We start from the raw sequence: 22,455 nt of genomic DNA on the forward strand, positions 1-22,455 counted from the left end.
TCCTAATAGAATAGATCATCACTATTGGTGGAAGTGTTTCCTCATAGTCAATTCCTTGAGTTTGAGTGTAACCCTTCAAAACCATTCAAGCTTTGAACATGCATACATTCCCATTGATTCTAATCTTCTTCTTGAAGACCCATTTACACCGAGTAGTTTAATGTCAGGTGTTGGATTAACCAAATTCCAAAATTGGTTGGTGTACATGGATTGAACCATGCTCTTTATTGTGTCTTTCAATAAAGTAGCCTATGGGCCTGCCATGGCTTCATGATAGCTTCTTGGATCATCATCTCCAAGTAGCATTTCATCCTCATGTTGGATTAAGGTGTCTAAGGTCCTAACTAAATTGGTATAATCTTAGCGAATAAATAAATTCCTTTTTGGGTTGCCCTCTTAACCACAGATAGATGGAACTGATATTAGGAGAGAGATAAAATTATTTTTTTAATATATTATATGATTAATATATCAATTAGAAATATTTAATAATTAATTTGGATTTTATTAGAACTTATTGAAATTGATTAATTATTAATTAGAATTAATCTGGAATTAATTAGAATTAAGTAAAGCTGAAAGGTTTGAATTGTAATTGTTCAATAGTTAAGCAAAATAAGCAATTCTAGAAAACTTTATGAGCATGGACGTTTTTGGAGGAGTTTCTAGGGTTTCTGGAAGCCTCCTAGTAGCTAATAAGGAAAATATTTGAACTACGGATTGGATCTAATATATAAATTTTCAACTCCGGATTTATCTAAGGAAGTTATGATTTTTCTAAGTTTCGTTATAGCAGTAGACAGCTAAAAACTCGAAATAAATATCGAGTGATTTTTAGCCAACACAAACTAAACGCGAATCGAAAGTCTCGTTAATATTAGTACAACGGTAAAAAGACATATGAAAACGGATGTCGGATGAAGAAGTTATGAATTTTTAACGGACTTATCATGTCCCGGCCTGTTAAAAATATAATAATAAAGATAAAGTCAAAATTAGCTGACATAGTCTAAACAAAAGTTATAGAGTATATTCTCACCTACGCATGCATATAAAGAACGTTAAAAACAAAGTTCATATGCAAAATATATGAATTCTACAAGTTTTTGGCACAAACCTCGAAAATGGTCCGAAGGGATACGCCCCGTGTAAAAGTGTACACCCAACGTTTGCATGTAGGGTCTTAGATCAGCCACGTCTCTGATCTTCGCATGACTGCCACCTAACGCACACATCCGAGCTACGTGCCTTTCCTTCGGAGCAGCGGACACGTAGCCTCGTACGCCTCACGCAGTGAGCTGCTTCGGACCCCTGTAAAAGGGATGTGAGGTTGCCGTATTTATGTTACAAATTTCTCATTTCCTTTCACTCTAAAACCCCTTTTTACCCACTTTTAACCCCCCGAAGCTCCGGTATCATTCCTGATACCCAAAGCAAATCCCAACGCCCCAATGTTCCCGAGAAAATTATATTTTCAAGTCGAAACTTTGCCCGCATAAGGTCGGTTTTCAACTAAAATCCCCGGTTTTGTCACAGAAAGTCATATTCAGAGTCGAAGTGCTGCCTAAATTAGTATCTTAACCCCCGGTTATTTCAAGGTGAGTTCAATTTATAGGAAGAATTGTATGTTATGTGTTATATGTGCTATGTGCTTTTATGTGTTATCATCTCGTGTTATTATTTCTGTTATTTTGATAGCAAAGTTGTACCTTTGGCCACGAAGTGTATGACATAAGCATCACTTGGGTAGAGGTATGTAGCCTCTAGCCGTGTAGAGCATGTCTTGCATGAGAATGACTTCTACCCCTATGGCATTGGCAGAAGGTTAGATAGGGTTAAAAGCCTGAAATCTACCAAAATGTTTAAATCAGAAAGTGTATGTCTTCTGTGCATTTTGGGCCGAAATGTTATTGATGTATATCAAGCATGAAAATTGTTATGTCTCATTGATTGTATATCATTGAATCAAATAATTGATTGATATAGAAAGCTTGTCGCATGATTCACATATGCCTTTGTTGTTTCTTGTTCCTCTTTGCTTCTGCCATATTGAAGTATATATATGGCATAACGTTATATTGTATCTATTGTTGAACTCACTAAGCGTCACCGCTTACCCTCTTAATGTTTAACAATTGCAGGAAATAAGGAATCTGTATAGTTATATACTGATAGAAGATTTTGAATAGTTTGAAACTAATGTATTTTGTACTCATGTATGTATAAAACTATATTATCTTGGTTAGTTATGTAATATGTTACAACTTTGAGATAGTCGGTTTGTATCCAGTCGTTTGTAAACATGAAATTATCAATGTAAAATATTATTTATGAATATGCATGTAGCATGTTTTGGAGTAACAATATTGTGAAGTATAACAGTTTAAGTCTTTCAAAAATATGATGTAGTTTTAGAAAGAATGGAGTATCTTTCAATCATGGTATCAGAGTAATAGTTTAAGTGAACTAAATACCATAGATTGGTATTTAGACTTAAACCGTTGGAAGTTCAATACATTAACGGATTCATTGTAAGTATATTGATACAAACCATTGGAATGATTTAAGTGGGGTATTAGGTAGTGATAAACCCTAGTATTCTAAAATATTATGTTACTTTAAAATTTTCATAGAATTAGTTTAAGCGAACTACGAATTTTTAGAATTTCTAGACTTAAACATGGATTGCTAAGGGATGATGCTACGACGTGTATCTAGTATATTTTAGGTTGAATACCTAAATAGACACAAGCACTAAAATATAAGAGGAGATATGCCTTATATTCTTATATTTGCTTAATGATAAATAAATGTAGCATGCCTGAGGTTGCTTATCTATATTCCTATTACTTGAGAAAATTTAAGGTCTGTTGCCTACCTTGGCTTAAAAGAGAAAATTTTATGTTCAGAATTATAAGAATTTCCATATTAGAATTGATACAAAACTTTCGAAGTGAAAAGAATACTTACGATAGTTAACATCGATAATTTTATAGATAAACGATTGAGGGATATCATAAAATAATATTTACCAAGTGAAATTGTAAATAGTGTATTAATACCTATAGAGTGGTATTGTACATTTAAAGTATGTTTGATGAAATAACAGCACCTTTAGAAGAATGATGTGCGTTTGAAACACATTTGGAAGAGATAATGTGCTGATGTAATCCATGAAGTTGTTCCACTGCTGTCTAGATGGAGGCGTTGATTGTTTATTGTCACACCCCAAAACCAAGAACAGAAGAAAAGTTCTAGGGCAGAGGACGTCATGTAATGTATCACAACAATGTAAAGTAGTAAACAAGCAACAACATCATCCATTGCATTAATAGTATAATTTTAATTACAAGTGTGTTCTTTCAAAGTATAAAACAACATAATGAATATTCAAAATAAAAGACGAGTCTTGAGTGCTCTGTCTTCACAAAACCTGGCCGTCGTACCTGACTATTTGTGACCTGAGAATACAAGTTATTTTGAAAGCGTGTATCAGCAATAAAGATGGTGAATTCATAAGTATTTATGTGTCTTTGATTTGTAAAACTGTAAAGTAAAGACTTGTAAATGTTTGGAGAAAAGTTTGTATAAGTATGAGAATGTTTGTATGAAACTGTAAACGTTTGAAAAACCCTAGAAAATCCCATATTTCCTACTAGTATAAAAAGTAGTCTTCTACCAAGACTCGACTGTTTTGAAAGTAGCCTTCTACCAAGACCCGACTGTTTTGAAAGTAGCCTTCTACCAAGACCCAATTGTTTTCAAGGTAGCCTTCTACCAAGACCCGACTATTTTGAATACTTGTTTCTTGTAAAAACGTGTAATTTTCCCAAGTGTAACTATCATTATCAATATATAGATTGTACATTAATGTTTAAGTGAAGTAATCACCAAATAAATGTAAAGGGGTAAATTAATGTAGTATTGTAGTATTGTATTAAGTGACTACTATTGTACTAATTGCCTTAATTGAGTATTAAGCTATAATGTGATGGCTAGATCCCATACTAAACGCTCCCCTGTCAAGAGATTCTGGGAACCAAACGCGACCCTTGCAATGATTGCAAGCCGTGAACATCCACATTAAGATTATATGATCTTGTATACCCAATATAACTATCACCTTTTGTTTAAAACAATGTGTTAGTGATTTATTGGTATAGTTAGATCCTGTACTTGTTCCATGCTATAGCACCTTGTTATGTTTGTTCTGTTATCATGTATTTTATCTTCCTCCGTGTTTCTCTTTATTGTGTGTTCTCTTATGTTATCGTGTATTGTAATTGTATAGACTCATGAATGAACTGACTCTTGTGTGATTCTTTGTACTTGGAATAGTAAGTAGTATCTCCTAAATATACCTATTATAGTTACTAGTAATGTACGTGTATAACCGAAAGTATGCCTTTGCTACCCAAAGGTACCGAACTAACTGATGGAACTTTTATGTCTATATATGTATACATGATATATATATATATATATATATATATATATATATATATATATATATATATATATATATATAACTAATGTTTAGACGACATTCGGATGAATAATCGATGCCCTAAGGCCACATCCCAACGAGGAAAAGGAAATAAAGTGAGTTAGTCGTCCTAAGTCCTTTAAACATTACTTATATAACTATACATATATAGGCATGCATTTGACAATATAAAAGTATAAAAGAAGTTTTGTAAAACCTTTGAAAGTTTAATAACTAAGAAATTATGACTTGATGTCAGTTTATAAGACAATTTTAAGTATAAGGAAAACCCTTGTTTGAAACACAATTGTAACAGAGTTTGAAAGGAAACATACAGTATGTAAGATAGTTTGATAAAGAGTTTTAACATGTAAAAACATTTGATAAAGTCATTTGAAGTAATATGTTTGGTAAAACAGCTAAAAGTGTAGTAAATTTATTCGTATGCTAGTTAGTAATCACATATGATTGATATAATAACTAGCATGATTCAACTTGTATCCCCCCCATAAAAGCATTTATAAACATTTAAAAACATTTAAAAGGTAAATTAAGGGGTATGAACTCACCTGCAGTGAGTGGATCATATGGAAGTGTCGGACAAGTGCTTGGTGTTAAGTGAAAACTTAGACACACACAGTGATCCTAATAACATATAAATACATATGTATATATACAATTAGTGATTATTACACTAATTAGACAAGTATAAACACCCTAATGTGTGGAAAACACTTTGGTCAAAGTATTAGGAGGCCATTGGGTTGCAACAAAGGAGTATAAGGCTTTGTGATTGAGTTTATGGTCCATGAACCATACTTAATGAAGTTACGGCCCAGAGGGGTTTTCTCATGGCCGTAAACTCTCTAATGGGTCTCCATTTCTGGCTTAAAGGTAAGATGTCTTAAGTGGTTAAGTGTTCCAAGGATTAAACAAGAGGCTAGGTGAGTTTAAGGTCCAAGAATGACCTTAACTTGAGTTTACGGCCTGGGGACCACTTCTCCATGAGTTTACGGCCGTAAACTCATGGTGGGAAGTACCCTTTCGATGTTTGAAGTCCCTAGTTCAATGGTGGTTTGTAACACCCGGATATCCAGGTATGGGAATTTGAGTATTTTATATTGGGGAATGAGGAGACTCGGCGAGTTGACGCCTCAACTCGTCGAGTAGGATCGCGTTTTGGGGACCAGTTTAATGAAGGGACTCGATGAGTCGGGTATTTGGACTCGCCGAGTCGGCGCTATCAAGGAAAACCCTAATTATTCGGGTTTTGGACCTATTTAAAGGCCCTTATGGCCTTTAGTGGCGACCACCTACACCTTTGAGGGACTCCTATCGAACCAGAGAGCTGAGAGAGTGAAGAAGAGCCATTTTGGAGCATTCTTGAGGTGGTTGTGCAATGGAGTAGTCATTTCCAACAAAGGGAGGTCAAGGGGGTGTCAATTCAGAGCTTCTGAGCTTGCATCTTCACCATAGAGGTATCAATCGTTCTCCTTTTTCTGTTTTGGGTAAGATTGGTGATTTTAGGGTTTTCTAGCTTCTTTTATGGATTAATTTGTAGAGTATAGTGTCCCATTGAGTGTGAAGCCATAGATCTGGACCCAAAAGGGTCCAAAGAGTCCCTTCCATCCTGCTTTATGCATTCTATTTGGAGTTTTGAGCTAGGGTTGTTATGTAATGAAGGGTTTCACCCAAATGAGCTTGTAGAACCTTGCATGAGTGCCCAAGGTTCGAACTTTTCGTGGTTATTGGCTTTGAGGGAGTTAGATCTATGGTTTGGTGAAGCAGATCTGACCTCAGAAGGTCAGATGAGGGTTGTCATGGGAGCAACTCGCCGAGTCCATAGGCAGACTCAACGAGTCGAGTCGGGGTTGCCTCGCGTTTCGTTGCCGAGTAACTCGACGAGTGGAGAGGGAACTCTTCATGTATATGAGGTTTAGAAAGGATTTAGAGAACCCGCATGGACTCGCCGAGTCACTCTTGTGTACTCGCCGAGTCTGGTCAGTGTTGACCGTTGACTTGAGTTGTCTTATGTTGACTTTGGGGGTTTTAGTCAATAGAGGTAATAGACGTCAGGGAGGGGTAAAATGGTGTTTTACCCATTACCTGACTAGAGAGGGAAAGAGTAATCGTCGGTTAATTAGAGTTGGGACTTCGAGTATTAATTAGAGATATTTGCCTTATGTGTTAGGCGGTGGCGAGTCCGAGGTTCTCATGTGCAGATAATTGCTTTCTGATTGCCAGGTGAGTCTTCTCACTATACTTTACCTTGAGTAGGTAACCAGAGTTATGTGACAGAGTATTTGTATGCTGTGTATGTTATGTGTTGTACTGCATTATTTCTATGTGATTTATGTTGTGCATGTTTACAGAGTTAGAACCGGAAGGTTCCCAGAGTTAGAACCGGAAGGTTCACAGAGTAGGGTCCACGGATCCACAGAGTTATAGCCTCGAGTGGCTAATATGTGTTATGTGTGGTATTTTGGGGAACTCACTAAGCTTCGTGCTTACAGTGTTTTGTGTTATGTGTTTCAGGTTTCTCTCAGGATCACGGGACGACACCGGCTCGATCGTACACACCAGAGAAAGAATCATGTTTTGAGGTTCCTGGTTTATTATGCAAGTGAAAATGGAGTTATGTTTTGTAATTCGATTATGAATGAGATTTTAAGCAAAGTGTTTCTAAGAATTAAACGATTATTTTTAAACGAAAAATTGTTTTGAAATTTTCGGTGTTACATGGTTGGTTCTGGGCTAAGTTCTAGTCATTTGGAAGGACAAGAGGGCATCAATGCACCCTTATAGGGAGTTTACGACCTTGGGAGATCCTTGGCCTTAAACTCTCATTCAACCCTCTAATATTGATGATTCTAAGCTCTAAACATGTTAAACCTAGTGTACAACGAGTTAGAACAAGAGTACTTACGATCTAGGAGCTTGAATGGTCGGTTTTGGCCAAGAACACTAGTATGTGTTCTTGTTGTTCTTGGTGAAACTTGAAGATCTACAAAAATGGAATGATTTCATGGATGAAATCATGTAACATCACTAGCTCATGTATGATATCAACTAGTTAGGACAAGAAACTTAGAGATTTGAAGACCGGGGACGAAGATCGGGATGATACTTGAGAGGATTTCAGCTAAGGGAAGGAAAGAAGTGAACTAATGGCCAACAACTCATCATATAAGGTGGAGTTTACGGCCGTAAACTCCATTGTGGTGGCCGTGAACTCCTTGTCAAGTTGTTTCAAGCTTGATCTTTGAGCTATAACTTCAACAGATAAACCCTGACACTTATCCCTTAAGTGTACAAGGCTCAGAACGCTCAAATAAACTCCTAATTGTGCTAAAAGGTAGCAGAAATGAGTTTGACTTTCAATGAAGTATTTGACTGAACAGGATAGAAAATTTTGGGTTGTCACATTTATAGAGTCGGAAGAACCAGAGATGGTGATCAACACTTCGATAGTATCAAAATATATGTTATGTAAGATTAAGAAGAATTCAATGAAGATCAAAGGAAAGGCTAATGAAGTTTTTAGACTCAGTAGGCAAGACTTTGCCTAAACATTTTGATGTAGAATGTAGTTCAAGTAGTAAATTTATACAGGATGTTCAGACTTAGTATTTAATACTACTAAGTGACGATTGACTTCTATCACATCCTTATGGAAGTTCCATTGTGTGTTAAGCTGACTTTAACATACATGATTAGGATGGTGAATTAAGTCATTTAGTGGTAAAAGGCTAAGTAACTTACTTGTCTAAGTAAGGTAGAATGCTTAGTTGAAGAAGGAATACACACATAGTATTGGATGAGAAGAGATATTGTAGTTAGGAGTGACAGAGAACCAAGTTGAAGCTAGTAGAGCTTACTGAGATGCAACTATAATGCGGACTTCCTAGGATAGACTCCTATGAAGTACACTTAAAAGATACATGAATGATGATGAAATTGAAGATTAACGAAATGAACAAATATGCATGATGAATTGCATGAGTTAGAAGATGATACAAGTAGTTTGAAACCGTTTGTCTATACACTGCTGGAAAAATCTTGGTGTAGTATGTCTTGTAGAGTAGACACTACCCGAGAAAGAATTTATATGAAGAATTAGAAGTAAACTTTCTATCGACCTACGAAAAAGTATTAGAATATGCTAGATCGAGCATATGCATGAGAAGAATCCTAAAAGGCGAGTATAGGAAATCCAAGATATGTTTGATAGAAATGTGAAATCCCTAGTTGAGTGTAGGAGAAATTATCGTATCTACCTGTTTGAACACATTCATGCGTGATAAGTCTCTTAGTGATAAGTTTTGAATGGTAACTTGGAAAACTGTGAGATAATACTTGGGAAGAGTATGAGTAGGTGTGAGAAGAATCCTAAAAGTATTAGAAAAGGTTACCAAGAAGCTAGAAATTGATTCCGTTTTTGTTCGAGTATGTCATTACCTTTGTTTCGGTGATGACTAAGAAAATGATTTTCGTTCAGACCTTAGTGGTTGTAAAGAATTGAGTCCAATTAATATAAATCTACGAAGTTAATTGATTGGTTCAGAGAACCATGTCTTCTGTAGCGATGAAACTTCAGTCAGAAGATTGAAGAAGAAGATGGTCGAGGAAGTCGATAAAAGTATAACAACCTTCATTAAAGGATTAAGTAACCATTTACTAGAAGTTTTACTAGTTATGAAGATATTATATCACATTAGAACATGAAGGAAGATTTCTTCTATGATAGTGTTTGACTAAAAGAACCAAGAGTATGGCTCATTATCTGTCTTCTGCGTTATGAAATCAGAGGTCATTAGAATATGACCATTCGAGTTGTTGTTGTAGAAAAAGTGAAGACCTTATTTTGAGTTGAGTCTATAAATCAAATTTAAGAAGGTGCAAGAATCTTCAATGAGAATTGATTTTTTAACTCAGATATTAGGATCGAAGGCCCATGGAGAATGCAGAGCAGGTGCAGGTATGAACACCGCCATCAATTAAGAAGTCTGAATAGTTTGAGAATGGTTTGGCAAACCAAAAGCTAAAGGCCGTACAAATCAGATTACCATATAGCAGGCACGCGAGGACACGAGTGTTGTGACTAGTTCATTTCTCGTGAACTCAAGATTATGATGTCTTAGATTCTTTTGTGTCTCATGAATTTGCGCATTCTTTTCAAATTGCTTGCTATGCACTCGCGCAACCATTTCATATAAATACTGTGGAAAGTGTGTCATTACTTGTTGGTAAAGTCTATAGAGATTTTGTCATAGAAACTAAAGGTTATAGTTTTCTTGCTAACCTAATTCCTATTGCCAAACTTTGATATTATTGTCGGCAGAAATTAGTTGTTAAAGAAACATGCAGAACTCTTGTGTTACGAAAAAATGGTACGCATCCCTATAGAAGGAAAGGATCCTATCTATGTCTACAATGAACAAAGATCTAAAAATCTTAAAGAAAAACATTTTTTCCTAAAATTCATAAATTTAAATTAAAAGGGAAGAAAACTGTAAATGACGTTCCTGTTGATAATAAATATCCTGATATTTCCCCGATGATTTGCCTAGACTACCCGTGATAGGCAAATAGAATTTTGAAATGACTTTATGTCTAGTGGTGCTCCAATTGCCAAAGACTGCTATACAGAATGATAGCATTTGGGTAATAGTAGACCGATTGACTAAGAATGCACATTTTCTCGCCATGCATGAAACAGATCCAATGGAGAAAATACGCACAAGTATACTGGGATGAAACTGTTGCGAGACATGGTGTGTCATTAAAGCTTATTTCTGATTGTGATAATCACTTCACTTCTCGCTTTTAGGTGAGTATGTAATGTGAATTGAGATCTCATGTTGATCTCAACACAACATATTAGCCCCAGACAGTTAGTCAGACAGTTGGTTAGACAGAGAGAACAATCCAAACAGTAGAAAATATATACTGAAGGTATATGAAGCACTGTATGGGCATAAATGTCATACTCCATTATGTCGGCATGATGTAGAACAGAAAGTCCTTGGTGGTCCTGAAATGATTCAAGACACCATTAACAAGATTCAAATTATACGAGAAAGAATGAAAGCGGCCCAGGATCGACAAAAGTCCTATGCTGTAAAGAGAAGACGAACTAGAGAATTCCAGGTGAGTAAATTCGAAATGCTAAAGGTATCCCCATGGAAAGACCTTATGCAATTTGGGAAGAAAGGAAAGTTGAGTCCCAGATTTGTTGGGCCTTTCAAAATCATCCAGAGAATTGGTAAGCAAGCATATACTTGGAATTACCCAAAGATTTGGCAGATATTCATGATGTATTTCATGTGAGTTATCTACGTAAATGTTTAAGTATATATGATGAAACGGTTCCGTTATCCGAGGGGAAACTAGATAATAAGTTCACATATGTAGAAGAGCCTGAAGAGATCGTAAACGAAAAACAACTAATCTACGTAATAAAGAAGTGGAGTTGGTGCTTGTCAAGTGGAAACACCATCGAGGCCCAAATTATACTTGGGAAAATAAGAATGAGATAAAAGCGAAATATCCCCATTTGTTTTAATCGATGTAATTTCGGGGACGAAATCCTCAAAAGGAGGAGGTATTTGCAACATACACGTTCAATTATCGTGTTATGTAATTTTAAAAAGTGAATACTATAATGAAATATTATATGGTTTGAGTATTGAGTTCTAATAGATAGTTTTTACTAGAAATAAAGTAAAACTATGTTTAGAATCAGTCGGAAAATATTGGAAGTCATATGAGATTCCAATCTAATATTGAAATTTAATGAAAATATAAAATTTAAAATTAGTAAAATTTTATTATTGAAAGTTGTAAAGAATCTCTTTACAAACATTTAGGCAAAAACCTCATGGAAATCCGACTTATAACGAAGAAGTTATGACTATTTGAAGTTTTGCGACAGAACAGGCACGACGCTGAATGACGTAAAAAGTGAGTTTTTGATAAACTATTTTTTAACCTATATGATCTAAATGAAAGTTGTAGTATTCATTAAACCGAGAATTTTCATAAAAAGAACGTCCAAATCTGACTTCGTATGAGGAAGTTATGATTTTTCTAAGTTTCGGTATAGCAGTAGACAGCTAAGAACACAAAATTAAGATCAATTGATTTTTAGCCAACACAACATAAACGAGAATCGATGGTATCATTGATATTAGTACAACGGTAAAAAGACAGATGAAAATAGATGTCGGATGAAGAAGTTATGGATTTTTAACGGACTTATCGTGTCCCGGCCTGTTAAAAATATAATAATAAAAATAATGTCAAAATTAGCCGATGGAGTCTAAATGAAAGTTATAGAGTATAATCTCACCTACTTGTGCATATAAAGAAAGTTAAAAATAGAGTTTGTATGCAAATGATATGAATTTTACAAGTTTTTGGCACAAACCTCGAAAATGGTTTGAAGGGGTACGCTCCGCGTACAAGCGTATGCCCAGCGTTTGCATGAAGCGTCTCGGATCAGCCACGTCTCCGATCTTTGCATGACTTCCACATAATGGACACGTACGAGCTACGTTCCTTTTCTTCGGATCGGCGGACACGTCGCCTCGTACGCCCCGCGTACAGCGAGACTACGCCCCACATAGTGAGCTGCTTCAAACCCCTATAAAAGGGATGCGAGGCTGCCGTATTTATTTTACAAATTTCTCATTTTCTTTCACTCTAAAACCCCTCTTTACCCACTTTTAGCACCCCCGAAGCTCCGGTATCATTCCCGACACCTGACGCCCCGAAGTTCCAGAGAAAATTATATTTTCAAATCGAAACTTTGCCCGCGTAAGGCCGGTTTTCAACTAAAATACCCGGTTTCATCACAAAAAGTCATATTCAGAGCCGAAGTGCTGTCTAAATTAATACCTTAACCCCCAGTTATTTCAACGTGAGTTCAATATATAGGAGCAATTGTATGTTATGTGTTATATGTGTTATGTGCTTTTGTGTGTTATCATCTCGCGTTTTTATTTCCGCTATGTTGATATCATATTTGTACCTTTGGCCATGAAGTGTATGACATAAGCATCACTAGGGTAAAGGTATGTAGCCTCTAGCCGTGTAGATCATGTCTCGTAAGAGAATGACTTCTACCCCTATGGCATTGGCAGAAGGTTAGATATGGTTGAAATCCTGAAATCTACCAAAATGTTTAAATCAAAAAGTGTATGTCTTCTATGTCATTTGGGCCGAAATGTTATTGATGTATATCAAGCATGAAAATTGTTATGTCTCATTGATTGTATATCATTGATTGATATGCAAATCTTGTCACATGATTCACATATGCCTTTGTTGTTCCTTGTTCCTCTTTGCTTCTGCTATATTGAAGTATATGTATGGCATAAAGTTATATTGTATCTATTGTTGAACTCACTAGGCGTCACCGCTTACCCTCTCAATGTTTAACAATTGCAGGAAATAAGCAATCAGTGTAGTTATATACTGATAGAAGATTTTGAATAGGTTGAAACTATTGTATTTTGTACTCATGTATGTCCAAAATATAGTATCCTGGGTAGTTATGTAATATGTTAAAACTTTGAGATAGTCGGTTTGTATACATGAAACTATCAATGTAAAATATTATTTACGAATATGCAGGTAGCATGTTTTGGAGTAACAATATTGTGAAGTATGAAAGTTTGGGTCTTTCAGAAATGTGATGTAGTTTTAGAAAGAATGGAGTATCTTTCACTTAGATATGATGCGAACATTCTCATGTGTCCCTTTATCCCATGCACACCCTCCACGACCACTCCGGTCTCTTACGTCAGCTATGGCAGCATCCGACGGCTCCGCTAGTTGAGCCTGACTAGAAGTCCGCTTCCTCTTTCCTAACTGGACATTTAACCCAATCTCTTTCTCCTGAGTTACTGTGACTACCCCATCAACCGTTTGTATAGTAGCTGTCTGATCCTAAAACCTGGCAGTTACCCTATCAGTACCACGCTCAATAATGTCGGGTAACTGCTCACGTACAGCTCGCGAAACATCCACAACAATCCAATCATGTAGTGAACCCTCCTGGAGACAAGGTGCGTAACCCACCTCCGGTTCCTAATGATAAGAGATAATAACGGGACCCTCCCTACCGAGGGATCCCATATATCTACAAACACTGGGCCCCATAGGAGCCCCTAACTTCCCCACAGCAATCTCGGCCCGGAAGGCCTCGAGGCGGCTATCCAAAATCTCCAAAATCCCCTCCTTGAATGTACCAAAGACCAGAGGAGTCTGATCCAATATACTTCATGTAATCTCTACTGAAATAAACTCTCTCATCTGCTCCCCGAGTTGTGCGGCTCCTGATCCTGAGCCTGATCCCTCACTGTCACCTGAACTGCCCACTGGCCTACCCCGTAGCGTCACCATATTGCATGAATCATAACATAATTATCATCAAAATACTCATCACTACTGAGGGATCATACACTCACTACAATTTCCCTGGTTTTATCTTATCCCTTCTTGACTCGAGTACAAATCCTTTGCTTTCAGTAGTACGAGCCCATACTACCTTCCACATCTATCTGTACTTTCCTCGAGAATTGCCTCAACTTCACCAAGTCCTTTTCATTACTACTATTGCTCCCAGCACTGCTCACATCCTAGGCTTGCCCTAGGGTAACCTCCAACCCGCACCCAGTCCTCAGCTATTGAAGGTATATTTATAATTCCAATTATCCACTACCTAAATACCATCACATGTGACGAGGCTCGGATAATCCTTCGAGTAAATGACTCATCTCTACAATGGTTAGACTCAAACGAGAGCTACACAATAGGGACAAATCCAGCACTCTGAGATTATTTAACCCAGATCACATGTGACTTGACGTATTCATCTAATCGCTAACTCTCATCAGTCAGAGTCCCACAAAGCACAAAGCAAGTAGCATTCAGACAAAAGGGAAAGTCTAACCACATATCCAATCATATTGCTCTATCCCCTATTCAGGAATCTGTACTAGCATGCAACACATGAAGCTTATACACATATAACAGGTACATATGGCATCCTCCTAGATCATTAGCCCTAATCTAGCATGCAGTTCTTATAAGCATATTATATCTAAACAAACATGTATGGGTAATTTGGGAGAACTTACTTGAGCTCAGCTGATTGCTTGCACCACACCCCTTTTCTATTTTCGAAATTCCTTTCTGTTTTCCAAATTCTCTTTGTAAAAATGATTTTCTTTTGAAAAGTTTATACCACTTCCTTAGTTTGAGTTCAGGAACATTCGAAAGTATGTCCGAATCCCTCAAACCAAGGCTCTGATACCAACTTGAAACATCCCCAAAATATGACCCAAAATTTTCATTTTCAAATCATAATTAAAATCATAAACCATCCAAAATCACAAGTAAAATCATAAATCATGTATCATAAAACGGCGTAGTATCTGTCTCAAATTAAATTCTCATAACAAAACATCAAAGTAAATTCCCAGGCTGTGATTGTGGTGTGTGTCATGCGATCATCCCGAGCCCTTCCTTTTGCTAGTGGAAATACCTGAAACCTAAACTGAAAATTGTAAGCACAAAGCCTAGTGAGCTCCCCGGAACTTCCACATACCATACAAAGCCCATATAACAACTATTGGGCCCCGCCCACTGCATCGCGCCCCACCCGGCATCGGACTGAAGTCTGGAATAACTTGGGCCCCACCCACTGCATCGGCCCCCCCGCCCGACATCGAACTTAGTCCAAAATAACTTGGGCCCCGCCTATTGCATTGGCCCCCACCCGACATTGGACTGAATTCCGGAATAAACTAAATCATGAGATAAACTCAAACATATAACATACTCACATAAACTGCATCGGGCTTGCTCGGCATCGAGCTGGAGTCCGGAACACATAACACATAACATACACATGCATGAATCACAAAGACAGAAAGCATACTAACTACTTCTCGGGACCACCCTGCATCAGATCGAAGTCCAGAATAAACTAAACAGATAAACTGCACATATAAATTGCATCGGGCTAACCCTAGCATACTATGACTACATAAACGGGCCGGCCTTGGTGCCTTAGACCTGTTCCTACTGAAGGAAAACTCATATCACAAGCTGACTGTAGAATCCTGCAAATAACCCCTCGCTGCTAGCCGACAGATCCCCGAACTGCTGATCACTTGACTCCCCGAGCTATCAATTACCAAAATGACACTTCGACCAAAATACCCTTCAAAAGTCAAACCAAAACAACCTTGGTCAAAGTCAAAGTCAACGCTCCAAGTTAACCCAACTCGCTGAGTACAATAAGTCAAAATCCTAAGATCACGATCCAACTCGTCGAGTCAACCCCTGACTCACCGAGTTCACTAGCTACTCAAGGTCACGATTTATCGAGTCAACTCATCAAGTCAGCCCTCAGACTCACCGAGTCCTAGCATAACCAAAAACGGGACAATACACTTAGACTCGTTGAGTCCCTCCCTGGACTCGCTGAGTCCCCCAGTTTGATTGGCCATCTTAACAGATTAAGCCCTCACACTTCAGATCCAAACCCCAAACTTCGACTTCATGCTGAAGATGACCTCATGAGGGTAAAGTTTCCAACTTTACCCACTCCTAATCCTTCTTAATGGGTTAAGCCAAACCCTAGCTCCTTAAGACATAACTCTAGGTCCCAAAAACTCTTATTACTCTAATCCAAGGCATAACAACATAGATCTAGGCCTTATACACCAGAAGGACACAAAAAGTCTCTGCCTTTTCTTCCCAGCATGGCCTTTTAAGGCTTAAAAGGCCATAACAACTCCTTAAAGCTTGCATGAGGGTTCCAATGGTATAAAGCTTGCCCCTTTATGCCTTAACCACTCCTAGGGACTCCAAATCTGAAAGGATCGTTTCTTGGGACATCCTTGTACCATAGATTAGACTCCATGGACCAAAACTCTCATAAAGTGGACATAAAGAGATCTAAGAAGCTATAAGTCAATATGAAGACTTGATTACCAGAAAATGATGGAAATGAGATGGTGTTGCTGGATCTACAAGTTCCTCCTGAACCTTCAATCTCCTTCTTCTTCTTCTTCTAGCCTCCAAGAATACCAAAACACTCAAGAATGGCTCACACACTCACCAATTGATCTAGAGTTTCGTGGGTTAGGTTTTGGACAATAGGGGCTGGGAATGGAACCAAGAGGAGTAGCATAAGATGCTTAAATTAGGTGCCAAGTCCCGAATTTAGGGTTTCCCAAACCCTGACCAACTCTCTGAGTCGGTCCTCCGACTCGTCGAGTAGGTCACTTAACCCGTGACCCGGAATGCATTCCTACTCGTCAAGTCACCCCACCTACTCGACACGTCACCTTCTGATTTTCAGGTTTTCCTTTTCTTTTCTAGGTATTCTGAATTTGGGGTATTACAAGATGGCTAAAGAAACAATATATCTACAAGCAATATGCCATTCTTGACAAATTCTATGAATTTTGGACATGATCTATGTATTCTAGATTATGCAAAATCAAATAAAACTTAAATGCAAGTACTTAAATCAGTAGAGATAACCTGGTTTGATGAATCTATGATATCAAATGAGAAAAAACTTTGACCTTGTAGTTGTCAAATATTCGGGTTGAGCACAGTCTAGAATGATATATCTAGTATGTGAATGTGTGGGGCCTATATTTATATTATCGGGTTTGACCCATTTATACCTCCTCCGGAATTCCCATTCGAGAGGAAAATGTTAGTTTTCAAAAAAGACAAATCGACTGTTATACATAAAACTCCTTCCACTTTTGGTTAGATTAGTTAATTTACAATCCTTTTAGTATGAATACAAATTGTACCAAAACAAACTCATTAAGCAAACTTTCAATACTAATAACACTAACAACGTACTATATTCAATTAATTTGAAATGTCTCATTTTCGTTTAACTAATTAGAAAAAAGAGTTTAATAAATAATATTAATAATTATATAACTAGAGATAAACTTTTAAGATTTCACAAATGATTTAGTTAACTAAAGGCATTATATAGATTTAAAAAGATGAATTAGTAATTAAAAATAAAGTATTTTAAGGAAATTAAATTAAATAGAAGGACTATAATAATAATAATAATAATAATATTATTATTATTATTATTATTATTATTATTATTATTATTATTATTAATTGATTTTATAAATTAAATAAAGAAGAACATTTTAAATAAACGAGCAACAAGCTGTGGCGCAACCCCTTTTTGGATGTCAAAACTAATTCTTTTAAAAACAACATCAATAGATCTTGGGGTCATAACATTACTATTTATGACCCATTTGGACTCTATCGAGTAGCTCCATAGCTTCTGGCACAAGGAAACCGATATTATTAAATGAAAAAGATATAAACTTGTGTTGACTTTTCATGCACGCTTTCTCAAGTTTTGCCACTTTGCTTGATGTAGCTTTTAAAGCAGCTTGACCTATAGTGAAAACCCCACTCCCCAAGCCAACAAAAGGAGAAAACCCTGTTAGATCCACGCATGCATACTTCCCTCCAGCCCATTCAAATACTAAAACATCAACTGGTCTAAGTGTTGATCTTCCTTCCAATGGGTCAGTTAGAAAGTTCACAGGTGCCTCTTTCTTGTCAGAAACCCCAACGTGCCTAAATATGTCAAAAAAAACATCCCTAACCAGATCGTGTCGGTACTTGAAACTCAGGAGCTCTTTACAATGAACTGCATGCTCCCCAAACGAGTCCAAGCATGCCTTGCGAAAAACAGGGCAAGTCTCATCAGTCGGAAATAAATGGATCATAAGCAATACTTGAGGATGACACAATACTCCACTGGCGACATATGCTAGCCAATACCGTCAATAGGAATATCCATAAGAAAATCATGAGCATGTGGGACCCTTAGACACTCAAAAATTGTTTTCTGCCTAATCGTCATGTCGAAGTGAACATCCATGTCTTGGACAATTTTACTACAAATGGCACTCACCAATGAATGTTGGGCTTTTGGAGGGGCAGAATCCTTATTAGTCAAACCTATGAAGTCAAAGCCCAGAATCGTATCACAAAGATAGGCCAAAGCATAAACATAATCTGAATCCATACCACATATGTCGCTATCCCATAAGATGGTCTTGTAACACCCACGATTGAGCTCGTGAAGCCACAAAAGCATAGGAGGAAGCCTCTACTGCTGAGTACAACCCCAAACCACCAAACCTAATTGGTAGAATAAATCAAGTTTAGGGTTACAATACCATAAAGACTATTTGTGCCAACCTGCGAATTTTGTAGAAGTAAAATCGAGTTTAGGGTTAAATATGTGAAAGGACAAAACCTCAAAGACTATTTATGCCAACCTGCAAAACTTGGGCATCTTGTCGCCCATAACACAAAACAACGTGTTTGGGAGAGCATTCCTTATATTCTCTTGCTACCAATCGATGTTGTTCTACTCTCCATAAATAAAACCCTTATAATAAAACCAAATGCCCTATGAACATTACCAACATTAGATATTACTTTTGCACAACTGTAGGTAATTGAAAGTTTTCATTGATTGCTTATTCTTTCTGTTTCTGATGAGAATTGTTATCGAGATTTGAGAAAGCAAAGTTTGATTTGAGTGATTGAAGATTTAGAACACGAAGAGTAAATATTAATCAAATCTTATATTGATGAAGACTGATTACAATATAAGTAGAAAAGAGATATTTGTTACGAAAAAAATCCCTTTCTACTTCTAACCTCAGTCCCTATTTATAGGGAACATGAGTGTACAAAAAATATACTAAGTCTAGACATTTACATTTCGCATAAAAATGACTTAGTAAAATAACATAAAATGCGAAACAACACAAGACACTATATTCGACTTTTACAATTTTACATCAACATTCTCCCCCTTTATAAACAATCGAAGCTATTCATCCCATAAGCTTTTGAACAGCTGAGTGGATTGTCTTTCGCACTTCTCCATACCAGGAGATCACCTTCTTAAGATCTTTCTTGTCTCCTTCATTGTTCTTCTTGCAATTGTTCATACAAACAATAAAGTGCGTATATTGCGAAGAATTATATCTTTCAATCTCTGAGACTTTGAACAAGAACTTCTTAGGTTTCCCTTTTGTATCTCTTCGAGAAAACACCATGCCGAACGGTTTAAGGCATATTTCCCCAACAACATATTTCGATAGTGCTGATTGAGATAAAGTTTCTTCCCAAGGAACATTTACTTCTCTTCCCAACACATTAGCCAGTTCGTCATCTGTAAGGGCCAAACAATCGAAGTAGTTGTCAATGAATGTTTTCACATGTGCGAATCCAACCTTGAACACTTTAGTCTCAGAGCTTTTGAGATTATTTTCTTCCATATGCTTCAAAATCAGAGCTACTTGAATTAAATCATTGCAGTTCATCAAAGGAAATCAGCTACCGTGAAGTCATACTGCTTGTTGTTTGCTCTGATAACAAAATAACGAAAATTTTGAAGCATATCTTCAAACAATACGTCTTTCTTGATTGTCAGCACCTTTTTGATCTTCATTAAAGACCAAACTTCATCTGGATTTTCCCCAACACAGCATGAAATCTGATTTTCATTTGAGTATAATCATCAGGATTATCAAACTTCTCACTTATTTTGTATTGAGCAGTGATGAATAGCATTTCATTTATTGGAAAATCCAGCTGACAATTGTCTGAATTCGCAATATCATAACTCCTCTTCGGCTTCTTCTCAAATTCGTACATCTCCCTTCTGACAACTTTTGACTCTATTGTTTCGTAAGAGTAAAGTTTCGCAGGATCTCCTTTGGTCATTGAGGGAGGATCACTTGCCCTTTGCCTTATAATGCTCTGTACTTGCCTCATTCTTTCCAACTCGGTTTCAGCCTCAACTTTCTTCTTCTCCTTTGATTTTTCATATAAAATCCCTTTTCCTTTTCCCACCGTATCTGTTTGAGGTTTTGAACTTAAACCTCCATCTTTTTCTCCAATAACGATTCCTTTGGCAATCGTTTTTGTGGTTACTGTGGTTGAGGAAATTGGCTTCGTAATTATGGGAAGAGTAGTTATAAGTTGAGTAGATATAACTTTCCCAACTGTCTTCGCATCTTCTTCTTTAATTAAACTTTTCTCTCCCCCTTGCACCCCTGTGAAAGCAGGTGGGGCACTCCTTGGTAGTAAAGAAGTAAAATTTGCGAGTGGAGCAAGAGCTTTCTGAATTGCTTGTTCTAAAGTATTAATCTATAGAGACAAGAACTCAGGAGTGAGAATTTGTGTTGTCGAAGATTGCGAACCCATCATCTTAAGCTCAGACACCAACTTGAATAGCTGATCAAGCTTCTCCTTTGTTTCTTCATTATTTGCTTCAGAATTAGGAACATCAACAAACTTTTGTACTTTTGAAGAAACCTCCGCAATCCGCTTTTGAACTTCAGCGTTTTGAGTATGAATATCTTGAAGCTCCTTCGCAAGTTCAGATTTCAACTCTTGAAGCTTAAAGTTGACATCTTCTCGAGCCTTCTTCACATCTTGTACAAAAAGAACATGACGTTCTTTTGCAACAACTTTCAAATCCTTGACTACTGAAGAAAAATTGCTCCCTTGTGCTTGAATGCGAAGCTCATTATTCTTCTCGGATTGATCAACTTTCTCCATAATCCGCTTCTCAGCCCCTTTGATCATTACATCAACCTCCATAGCTGAGATAGAAGACATCCTGATAGTATCAGCTTGCGATTGAATTATAGCATTCAATTTCTGATTCAGGATTTTAAATTGTTTTCCTGTCATAAGCATATGATCAGGAATATCCTCCTCCTCTGAATCAAAATGAATATCTTCAATGATCCCTCCAAAGGCACCTCCTTCAGCTTCAGTATCAGATAAAGGTTGCGAAGGTTGAGGATTTTCGGGTGATTGAGAAGGAAAAAGAGTTGTAAATGGGTTTTGAAGAGCATGATCAAAAATTGATGAAGTGGTGGATAAAGTTGTAACAGGAATTGAAACAACTGGTAATGAAATAGGTAAGGAGATTGGGATTGTCGTTGCAACACTTAGGATAGGTGCCCCCGTATCAGATACGTTGACAACCATATCAGAAATAGGTACCTCCTCAGAAACTGATTTGGTAGGGACTATTTCGAGTGGTTTGGTGAGTGGTAAGGTGGTAGCAATTTGCGAAGTATGAATGATCGGTAATGAAACATTTACCGTAGATGTCACTGGTGGAGTTTCTGGTACAATTTCTTCACCAGATGACTCATTACAAATCACCATCTTCCTTCTTTTGACAAGTGTATGTTGCATGTTTTTGGCAACATCTTCAGCTCTTTGTCTTTTCTTGCCTGGAGAAACCGGAGCTGGAATACTGCGAATAGTGACACCTTTACTACTCACCTCAGCCTTGCAAATTTTCTTCAATACCCCAGACTTGGAAGGTATTACTTCTTTCTTTGATTTCGATGAAGTTTCTTCAATCTGAATATCTTCATCTTGAACTTGTTGTGAAGAAGAACCTTTCGCATCCTTCTTTATAATCTTCTTCTTCTTTGATGGAGCAGCAACATCCAATAATACTCCAGCCTGCTCTGATTGATCTATAGTTCGCAAATATCTCACTAAGGCTCTGTGAGTTTAAGATACTTTGCGAGGCATCGCATCTGGAATGCGAGCCACATGAGTAAAGATGGCTTCATCATGTTCTACTGTCTTTGGAAACTGATACAAAAAAAATTCTACAACTTCAGCATCCTTCATTACTGGAATTGATTCTTTTTCATAGATCTTCTCCAAAATCAAGCTTCAATATCTTGCACAGGAGATCCCCTTTTCCGAATTTGTGTTTTCGAGACTTTTAACAAATTCCTTCCACAATTGGGTTGCATAATCAACGTTTATATCATAGTATATGCCCATAACCATGGCATATACTTCCATTCTTCCTCTATCCAGTCCAA

The sequence above is a fragment of the Lactuca serriola genome, chromosome 3 (assembly GCF_051521515.1).
Source record: "Lactuca serriola cultivar US96UC23 chromosome 3, Lser_US96UC23_V15, whole genome shotgun sequence".
NCBI classification, from domain to species: Eukaryota; Viridiplantae; Streptophyta; class Magnoliopsida; order Asterales; family Asteraceae; genus Lactuca; species Lactuca serriola.